Source organism: Trichechus manatus, unplaced genomic scaffold, assembly GCF_000243295.1.
Source record: "Trichechus manatus latirostris isolate Lorelei unplaced genomic scaffold, TriManLat1.0 scaffold00444, whole genome shotgun sequence".
NCBI lineage: Eukaryota > Metazoa > Chordata > Mammalia > Sirenia > Trichechidae > Trichechus > Trichechus manatus.
Window position 1 is genome coordinate 18,085 of NW_004444380.1, and position 11,980 is coordinate 30,064.

Below are 11,980 nucleotides of genomic sequence, written 5' to 3' on the forward strand. Positions count from 1 at the left end.
CCCCGTTCACTCCGTGACTACGGAACAACACAGGCTGGCCAAACAGTGAACCTCTCTGCTAATCAGCCATCTGAGGTAGCTCTTCCAACTTTTTCCTCCCTTGGGTACTCTCTCTAAGTCCTAGGGCACCATATAGAGTTTCATTATATCTTATAGTTAGTCTTTTATCGGAACTTAATAATTCTTGACATTGAAGTTTCATCATTCAGCTAACCGTGTGGTTTCTGTCTTCTGACTAGACTGAGATTAATGCAGAGATCTAGAATTTTAGAAGTGATTTCTGTACGTGTAGTACTTAAATTAGTGGTAGCAAATAAGATTCACTAATGTGTAAAGTGAGAAGCAAAGATGGAGGATAAAGTAACCACAACAAGACCAAAATTTAAGGGAAAAGTAAAGAAAGAGTTGTCATTGAGAGAGGTCGTGGACCAGAAACTTAATTCATCACAGAAACAACGGGAGAAGAGCAGCATACCAAGTTAAAAGTCAGGATGAATAATACATACCACAGAAAAGTCAACTGTTAATAATGTCACGGTTGCAAGGTAGCCCAGACAAGTAGTCTAAGTAAGTATTATTATTAAAATGCTGTTTGTTGAAGAAGACAGGTGAGAATAAAATCTAAAAATATTCTGGAAGAGTCTGGAAGTATTGAGTAGTGATCAATTACATTTTAGTGGGAAGCCTGGATATATAGCACAAACATGACAGCGATCTTAGTCAACCTTACAAATAGACTTGCATTTTAGAATTAAACTTTAACGTGCAAGTAGTTGAAAACTAAGGCATTTTCTTCACTCTAAATTGAAACTCTTAGAAAAGTTTGTCCATTTGGTTTAAATAATTATGATAAATACCCTCCCTACCTAACTGACCCATGAGGAGATTAACAAAAATTCCTACTACAAAGAGGAGAGAGAATGTCGTGATCTGACTGGAAAAGGAGAGGATAAACAAGCTTCCTTTCAGGGAGAAGAGACTGTTTCAAGGGTTGGAAGTAACATGTTCAAATGCTCAATTCCTTGTCCAAAATCCATTGAAAGCAACTTAGAATGATTGTAATAGAAACAATGACGTATTAGGAAAAGAACAACAAGAACAACAAGATAACGATGATGACGATGATAACGATGATGACGATGATGACGATGATGACGATGATGACGCTGATGACGATGATGACGCTGTCAGCAGTAGTGAGGGCAGCAGCTGGTTGAGGAGATGCTTCCTAAGACCTTGAAATGACGAATGATAAACAAACATATTTACAGGTCAAACATCTTTTGGGGATGCGTTATGTCATGGTCATGAAATGCAATATGGAAGATAAACTTCTGGTTGTCTAAGCTTGAGTGTTTTGGAGAGTAGTTTTTTACTTTAGTTGAAGGCTTGAGAAAATCCCTAGGTGGCAGCAAATAAGCGATGACTTCCTTCCAAGACTGTGGGTAGGATGAGCTCATTTTAGGGAAATTGTAAAATGAGAGAGCACAGCCCGTGTGAAGCATGATCCATCCATCTCTGAGAGTATATAAAGGTCCTGGAACAGTGGATGACATTCAGACATCAGAAACATCCTCAGACACCTCAGCTGAAACCTCTCCTCCAGACACCATGTGTTACAACTACTATGGAAACTCCTGTGGGGCCTGTGGCTATGGCTCTGACTGTGGATATGATTCCCGCTGTCGCTGTGGATACGGCTGTGGCTCTGGCTGTGGATATGGCTCAGGCTCTGGCTGCGGATACAGCTGTGGATATGGCTCTGGCTCTGGCTCTGGCTGTGGATATGGCTCAGGCTACGGTTATGGCTGCTGTGGCTACTGACCATTTTGCTACAGAAGACGCTATTTCTCCTGCTGCTAGTTATCACTACAGATCATCCTTTGCCTTTCTGAGTAGAATTCCAATTGAAGTACCCTCTATCCATTAACTTCACACCATAGTAAAGACTTGTTATTGTCTACTGGGCACCAGAAGTAATTTCAAAGAAGATTTTGGTCGTTGATGGAGACTGAGTAGTTCTACCACATCACTGAAAACAGAAGATCTCAATTCGATTATTTTTCAAATGTAAATTATTACATAATTTTCTCTGTACTATGACTTTCTACACTATACAATTGGAGTATTGTAAAATGGAGCAAAAAGAGAAGTTTCTTAATATAAGGTTTTGTTCATTATGAAGTCTGGTCTCCTTTATACCAGAGTCATCATTGATTTTAGGGTCTGCGGCCTCCTGGAAATCTGGGAACAACTTACGATAAGGCTATGTTTCTTTATGTTTACATTCAAATACTGGCGCTTATACAGAGTCTCTAATTCCTTACGTGTTTATTCTTTACACCATATCTAAACATAAACACGTCACAGCCACAATTTCATCGCTGGTATGAATAAAAATTTGAAACAGGGAGATCAACGAGAAAGAGAACTTTGTCATGAGATTAACGTATTTCTTAGGAAAGAAATAATTGGCTGAATCCCAGGTTTGAGTTCTGGTAACGAAGACACAACTAATGTTAAACAGGTTTTTAGTTTTAGTATATAAACTAAGCAATCTTGCAGTAGTCAAGAAGATGAGGCTGGAGGCATGGGAAATGGAGAGACAAGACCCACTAAAGCCTTTGCAGAGAACTCGTAGGTATGGTCAGGATCAAGGTAATACTACATAAAGATTCTTCTATTTCCTGAAGCGGTATCTGGAACTATCAATTGTGGGATGCTTAGAGATTATGGGATATGAAGTGGTGATAATAGTTAACTTGCCTTGAGAAACACACATTTCATTACTGTAACTCTTCAAGGAGAGATGGGCTCGTCTTCTGCCAGGAGTATGTATATCGAACTGTATAGCACTTTGTATTTATTAACTTTGTTACTTTGGTCTAATAACAAAATGATTCCTTAAAACTTAGGTATCTTAAAATGTGAATAAAATATCTGCTCAATATTGTGAGAGGGTGTCAGATTTAATAATATTTGCAAAGACAATTTCCAAAATGGAAAACATTTGAAAGAAATCGTTGTTAGAATAAATTTCTTTGCTCTATGGGAGGTTGTAAAGGAAAAAAAATAAAAACTAAAAAATACCAGTAATCAGACCCTTAAGAGATTAATTAGTATATTTATTGACAGGAATTCTTAAAAAATATTTCCTGTAATTAGTGAAGGATGTTTTGTAACAAACACTGAAATTCACTTAAATCTACAGTTACAAGAGTTTAATTTCTCAATGTATTTAAAAATAGCCACATTTTGAGACATAAATGGTTTTCCTATGATGATAATCCTTTAAGTGATCCCAAATTTTCAAATAAGGATCTCAATTGTTTTTTATATTCAAACAATAGAATGTTTTCAAGCCAAATGTTTTATAAGTACGGATACATGCTTCCCATAATTACTGAAGTGAATATGTGTTATGATGCCATGCCCTATGATTTGATTCTGTGTTCTCAGTAATAATTTGTTGCACGAGATGTTTTAAAAACATTATAGTTAGTTCAATATTAGGGTAATTAATTTTCTCAGGATTTGGTTATATTTGCTTTCTTCATTAAAATTCAATTAATAGGACTTGAACAAATGCATAGGGCATGTATTATCACACACATTGTCAGCTGACATACAATTAGCTTGAGAACATTTCTTGAAGTCATACCATTTTTCAGTGGTGGAGCCAGGCTTCTGACTTAGGCCTTTCTGATTTCAAAAGTAATTTTCCATATTAAAAAGATTTGTGAATTAAGGGGAATGAATAATGTCATTGAGTTTATAAAAGAGGCAAAGACTGGTGGCCACCAGAGGCTTGATTAGGTATAGAAAGTAGCATAGGATCCGTAATGAGAAGCTGGGCTGAAACGTCGATGACTATGTTTTTGTAACCAAGAGCCAAATGATTGCAAGTGACATAGAAATTCAGATATTGGCTCTGATTGTATACATAGGTCAGAAAAAAATCTTTGATAAAATTAAATAATTCTTCCTTTTAAAAAAAGAAATAAAATACAAATGGAAGAAAAGTATTTAAATATAACAACTTAGCAAAAAACAGAAGTGAAGTATTTTATCTGCATCAGCAAAATAATAAAACAATTTCAATTAAAATTAGGAAGCAGACAGAGTGGGTAGCTGTTCTTATCAAGTGTAGTGAGAAAAGAAAATGACATAATAGGCAAAAACAGTGGGAAAATTATCTTTTGATGGTTCTATAATTGTGTATATAGAAAACTCAAGATATTAAAGTTAAAAAAAAAACCTAAAATTAATCAGATAATTTGTAAAATATATGAACACCAGAAAAATATGTTAAAAGGATTTTCTGCTTTACTTAGATTTAGGAATGGGAAAGGTAATTTTTATAACTACATAAACTACAAAATTCTCAGGAAAAAATTAACAAGAAAGATGCGAAGACCTTTTTGAAAAATGCTATAATAGACTATTTATTAAATTTAAAAAATCAAAAAAAGAAAACACATATCGTCTTGAATGAGAAGACCTATCATAAAATGTAAACCTCCCAAATTAATACATGAATTAAATATCTATTAGATTCTTTATTGAATAACATGATTCTAAATATATATAAAATACATTCCCAACACTTATTAAGAGCATAACAAAAAAGAAGAACATGGTTTTGGTTTAAGAAGGAAAAAATAGAGATAGAAACGTAATAAAGAATTTGTAAATTCATCCAACCACGTTTGAGAGCGTAATCTATGGCGAAGGTGGTAGAATAATACAGTGAGCAACTGATTATTTATTTAATACATAGAATTGATATACTGGTTATACATCTAGAAACTCATGGAAATGAACCTCCAATTGCACTACCTAAAAAAATATTCCAAAAGGATTAAAGACTTAAGCATAAAAAATAAAGCAAACACACACACACACACACACAAACCAAACAACCCCCCAAAACCTTAAAATCAAAAAACAAAATGAAATAAAACAGAAACGTCTTCCGTAAAGAAAATCCAAGAGAGTACATGTATAATTTATGGATAGTGGAAAACTTTACCAAGATCAGAAATCCAGAAGCTGTGAACAAAGAGAGATAAATCAGCCAAAGATAACAGAAAAGTCTTAATATCACACAAAAAGCCAGACAATCCAACAGAAAAACAAGTGCCATTTATATTTCCCCCGATTGTGACTTCCATGCATTCCATAATTTTTGACAGCGTCTTCTAAGATACATTTCCCTTCTCTGGGCTTATATTCAAATACTTTCCCTTTCGATGCAAATTTGAGAGTCACTTCTACACATTTGGTTGGTAAGTGCTTTCTTATTAACAAAGATATTTCAATTCAGAGTCTATGTTTCATTTATGGAAGACGTTATAAGAAATTCATATATTCGGGAGAAAAATCACTTGCGTTATTTGCTGATTCTGCTTTGTTATTATGATCATGAGCACATCCTAGTAACAGGAACTAAGAATGAGGTTTCTAGTAAAATTTCCTTTGAGCCAGGAGGTCTGTTTTTTTGGTTTTATCAGGACATTTGTTGACTATAATCATTGGATTATCTTTGTAAACCAACAAAGGCATGGTTCTCAAATAAAAAAGACAAATCTAAAAAAATACAATAGACAAAAAGTTCATTAAATTGAAGTGTAATAACACCAAAGTATAACTTGCTGCAATTATTGAACTTCTAGAACAAAACAAGACTTCCATGTGGGAATGGGCAGAAAAAATGTCACCCAAAGCATTTGGCTGCTAACCAAAAGATGGGCAGTTGGAATCCACCAGCCGCTCCTTGGAAACGCTATGGGGCGGTTCTACTCTGTCCTACAGGGTCCTTAGGAGTCGGAATCGCCTCTAAGGCAACGGGTTTTAAAGAGAACGATAATGATTCTGTCCTCAATTTCTCTTTCACAGCTTGAAGAAGAAGAAAGTGATCGTTGTTCAGGATATTTTGAAGGAAAGGGTTTCTAAATCAAGAATTTTAACAGCACCGCCAAATATTGTGCATTTATTGAGATAATGTTAAGTGATTTTCAAATACCAAAAGATGGAACAAGCAGATTACTAAGCACCCTTAACGGCGGTGAAACAAAACTAGTAGACAAAAAAACTGCTTGATGATACACATCAGCCAATTCAGAGCTGGATAAAAATAAAAAAATCTATAAATAGGAGAGTTTTGTTTCCAAGGTGTGATGATCAGCTTTGAAACCATTTAAGCATACAATTTATTAGAAATAATTAAAACATGTCTAAAAACTGAATGAAGATATTAAGTGTTAAGAGCCAAAAATTTTAGAAAGCAGCAAAATGTTCACAGACTAAACAAAACCAACAGTAATTGGAAGAGATTGTAATTAAATAAAACAGACCATAAAAAAATAAATTAAAAAGAAGGATGTAAAACAAAATATATTAAGCGACAGAAGGAAGATCAAAATATAAATGACAAATTTAGCTATCAAAATAAAAACCTATTTTTTATTAAGACAGAAACAAATTATAAGTATGATTTTCTATGAGATACCCGTGGAAAACAATCAGAAGTTCAAAAATATAAAGGTAAGACAAGATTTGCCATCAAATGGACAAAAATGTAAAAGTGTTGGCAATATTAACATTATGCTTGATGTAAAGATAACATGCTCAGCAGCTTAAAGGAGGCTTATATTTTACTAGGAGTGACACAGTAGTATTGAAACTTATAAAGGGAAAACCAAAGAAAATATTCTAACTAGCTAAGTTGACAGAAAATCACTCCTAGTGAAAAAATAATTTCCTCCCTCAGTCCTTGAAAGGTCATGTTGAACACAAATAAATAAATGGAAGATAAAAAGTTTTCAGTAAATACATAATAAATTCTATTCCCTACAAAAATGGTCTTCTTTAAAGCATCCATAAAATAGTGTTTAAAATTTGATACATCAATAAATCCCAAAAGCTAGAATTACTGTAGGTGACAGATACAAACAACACTGTTATAAATTTAGAATTAAATAGCTGAAGTAGAATCACATTATACAAAGTGAAAGTATGTAATTTTGGAGTATGAGAACAATCAGATTACAAATTAAATAAATGAGAATACCACACATAAAAGTAATGGGGATATTGCTAAAGCTATCCTTAGAGATAAGTTAACAGAAATAAACACATTTACTGCTATGTAAGAACGAAAATGGACAAAAAGGAGTTCCATTTAAAGTGAATTGTAAGAAGAGCAATTTAATCAGGAATGAATTAAACAGAAAGCTGAAAAGCAGTTACAAAGTTTAATAAATTCAAGTGCTTATTGTACAACAGGGATAAACTTTTAAGCAGTTTATCAAAGAAAAAAGAGGTAAACACACAAACTAGGAATGAAGAAAGAGGAAAAACCCATCAGACACAGAAGTTATGGGTAATGCTTTGGATTGATTTATGCTAACGCTTTCCAAATCTGGGAGAATAGATAATTTTCTAGGAAAATGGAAATTACAGAGTGTTGCTAAAATAGGAAATATATGTAGTCTAATATCTGTGAAATTATTGAGGAAGTTATTCAGCACCCACCACTAAAAATTACCCAGATAGCCTCAAAGGCAGCAACGAAGAGACTATTTCCAGGCGTTTGGACAAATCTATAAATTATAGAAAAAAGTAGGAAAGCTCCAAAATCTCCCAAATAGAGCACAACAATAGTATTTTCATTGTGAGTGTTGAAGCACGTATATAGACCATTAGCAAATATAGTTGCATTTTATATACAGTTACGGTTGCATTTTACAAGCACCTTATAAGTGATATTCATTCTAGGATTGCTAGGATGGTCTATATTACAAATTCATGTGACTAAAGGAGACTAAAATAAAATTCTTTCTTTATTGTAGAATATCACATATTTTCAAATACTATATTTAATCAATAATACATGGTAGGATTTTGTAGGTTTCTTTTTGTTTGGTTTCGAATATTCTTTGTGTAGTTGCTTTGTTTTTAGCAATCACTCCGCATGCTTTCTGCCATCAGCCGTCCCAGCCATTCGTCTGTTCTATATCTTCGCATACTGTAGATTTTCGTGTAAGTGGGATCATGCAATAATTGTTCTTGGGATTCCAGTTATTTCACTCAGAACAATGTTTTCACGGTTCAGCCATTTATTGCAAGTATCACTACTTCATTGCTCTTTATGACTGAATAATATTGCACATATCTGTATGCCGCATTTCACATTTGCATTCATCTTTTGACGGACACTTGGGTTGTTTGAACTTTTCGATTCAGTGAAATCATAATGCTGCAATGAACGCTAGTGTCCAAGTATCTTTTCCTTACTTTCAGTTCTTTCGTGTATATACCTAGGAGTGGAATTACAGGGTCATATGGTAATTCTATGTTAAATTGTTTGAGGAGCCACCAAACTGTTTTCTACAGTGGCTGCAGCACTTCATAGTCCCAGTAGCAATGGACAAAGCTCCCAGTTTCTCCACATCCTAACTTTTGTTCTTGCTTGTTTGTTTTTGTTTTTTTTCCTCTGGCAGTAGCCATCAGTGTGGTATGGAGCGATACCTCATTGTCATTTTGATTTGCATTTCTCTAATGACCGATGACGCCGGGCATCTTTTCATGTGCTTACTGGCCATTTGTATATTTCTTTTTTTTTGAATTGTGCTTTAAGGGAAAGTTTACAGCTCAAGTTAATTTCTCAACCAAAAATTTATACACATATTGCTTTGTGACATTAGTTGCAATCCCCACAACGTGACAACACACTCCCCTTTCAACTCCAGATTTCCTGTGTCCATTCAACGGGTTCCTGTCCCTTCCTGCCTTCTCATCCTGCCTCCTGATAGGAGCCGCCCAGCCCATCTGGTCTCGTGTATCTGACTGAACAAAGAAGCATACTCCTCATGTGTATGATTTTTTGTTTTATAGTCCTGTCTAGTCTTTGTCTGAAGAGTGGGCTTCCGGACTGGTTTCAGTTTTGGGTTAACAGAGCATCCGGGGGACATAGTTTTGAGGGTTCCTCCAGTCTCTGTCAGACCTGTAAGTCTGGTCTTTCTACGTGAATTTGAGTACTGCGTCACATTTTTCTCCCCCTTAAAATAAAATTCTTAATTGATGTTTGAAAGACATATGATAAAATTCAACATCCATTCATAATAAAAAAGTTATTAGTAAAATTGGTGAAGAATATTTATTGCTCTTGAAACAAAATCTACCATCAAATTTATTGCTGAAACCCTAAAAAATTCCCATGAATGTGTAACAAGACAAACGTGTTCACTATATCACCATTTTTTATATCATTCTTAAGTAAAAAAAAAAAAAAAGTGTGAGAACTAATATCATATAACTGAGTTTACTATCAACCCAGAAAACCTAAAAGAACCTATAAAAATATTAGAAATAAATAATGAATTCATCAAGGGAGTCAGCTATAAACAAATATATCAAAATAAATATCAGTAAAACTTTGTTGAACGTCTACTTAAAACAGGCTAAGGTAAGGAGAGCTGAGAGCTCACCCATTCACTCTACAGTGGTGGTTTCTCAAGCTTTAGCATGCATAACGATCATCTGGAGAGCTTGCTGAAACAGATTCCTGGGCCCCCTCTCCAGAGTTGCTGATTCAGTAGGTCTGGATGGAGCTTGAGAATTTGCATTTCTCAGGTAATCTTCTTGCTGCTGGTCTCTGGAACAAATGTGTTTGAGTAGCCCTCTACTCTGTGGCACAGTCCCTAGGTGGCACAAAGGTTAAACGCTCTACTATTTACCCAAATGTTGGTGGTTCCAACCCACACAGATGTGCCGCAGAAGAAAGACCTGCAGTCTGCTTCAGAAAGTTCACAGCCTTGAAAACCCCGTGGAGCACAGTTCTACTCTGCAACACATGGGGTCACCATGAGTCAGAGGAGAAGAAGCAGAAAAAGCAGAAGAAGAAGGGAGGAAGCAGAAAAGGAAGAAGCAGAGGAAGAGAGAAGGAGAAGAAGGAAGATGGCGAGGAGGAGGGGGAGGAAAAAGAAGGAGGAGGAAGAGGAAGAAGAAGAGTGGGAAGGGGGATGGGGATGAAGGAAGGGAGGGAAGGAGGAAGGAAAGAGGGGGAAGAGAAGGAGAAGGCTTGTCTAGAGAAGCTCAAGGGGAAGACTCAAATGCAGCTGGTCCTTGTTAGAGAAGTTCTATCATCTTGAAGCTTCTCAGCATTGTAGAATCCAGTCCCTGTGCTTCCCAATCTGTGCACTGACAGAACCTCCTGTATTTACTGATTGTTTTTCTCAGATATTGCAATGACAGACTTAGCTGATGATGGGATTTATGGAAAATACCAAGGAAGTTTTTCTGTATTTACGGCAGTGTTTCTCAAATCGGAATGCACACCAGGTTCCCTGAAGAGCTTTTATGAAATGTCCATCCCTGGGCCCCACCCTCAGGTTTCAATTTAATGGATCTGGGGTGGGGCTGTTGGTATTTTATGAAAGATTCCCCAGGGAATTTAATGCACCAACAAGAGTGAGAAGAGGTCCTTTATCATCCTAAATTCTGCTAAGAAAAATTGTGCCCCAACACAGAAAATTGGGAAGAACTCCCCCAAATAGCTAAACCTTCTTCCTTTAGTCCCACCAGGAAACACACATTTTCTATTTGATTGCATAGCTCCAAAGTGTAGTTTAGTATTGTGGAGAAAGAACCTGAATTGCCTTATAACAACCACTGAGGACTCGGGCAGTTCATCTTGGTGGAGGAGAAATTGACCATTAAATCTGTGGGGCTCATGGCTTTCTTGTGGGCAATTTTGGCTCCTGCACTCAGATTACATCCTAATCAATGACCGATCACGCTAACTTCCCTGAATCACCCTTCAAACTTTCTGAGCACGTAATGGCCTCTCTGGGGTCCTCAGCTTCAGAGCCTGCAGTCTCTGTTGCTGAACTCGCCCCCTAATGAGTTCCTAAGATGCCGTTGTCCATCAAGACTAGAGGATAGGGACCCAGAAATCTGATATTTGGATCCTAAACTTTCCCAAATATTCCAAAGTACCTACTAGCCTGCTAGCCTGAGCTTTCAACACTAACCTCTGTAATGCACAATTTAATTTCAGAACTGCATGAGAAGCTAGTTTTGGGGTGTATAAGGCAAACACTAAAAGAAACATGTAATACTAACCTTAACCGCAAAACCTTTTAGATTTACAAGAATGATTGAGCAAATAGGTTGTGTTTCCATTATCATCTAAACTTTAGAAGTCACAGAAAGCACCATTGCTAATCAGTTTGTCTTGCAAGCAGGTCAGAATGTTCTCAAAAATAAAACCTTGGTCAATTAACTGTTTATTTTGTCCAGTGCTATTTTATCTAGAAACGTTGCTATGATTATTAGATGATTGGTCTACAGAAATGATTCTCAAACTATAGTGTACATGCTGAGGGCTTAAAAAACACAGATTTCTGGGGCCCACTCCCAGCATTTCTGATTCAGCAGGTCTGGGCAGAGCCTGAGAACAAGTTCCCAGATGATGCTGATACTGCTGGTACATAGGTCACACTTTCAGACACACGTTCAGAGACTCTGAATCTTAATTAAAATGCAATCAAACACATGAATTAATGGCAAATATTGTTTATATCCAAGTTCAGCACATGATCAACAGGGATTTGTTGAGCTCTTGCAGATGATATAACCTTGCTTGCTGAAAGTGAAGAGGACTTGAAGCACTTACTGATGAAGATCAAAGACCACAGCTTTCAGTATGGATTACACCTCCCTATAAAAAAAAACAAAAATTCTCAAAACTGGACCAATAAGCAAAATCATGATAAATGGAGAAAAGATTGAAGTTGTCCAAGATTTCATTTTGCTTGGATCCACAATCAATGCCCATGGAAGCAGCAGTCAAGAAATCAAACGATGCATTGCATTGGACAAATCTGCTACAAAAGACCTCTTTTTAAAATGTTGAAAACAAAGATGTTACCTTGAAGACTAAGATACGCCATGGTGTTTTCAAACACTTCCTGTG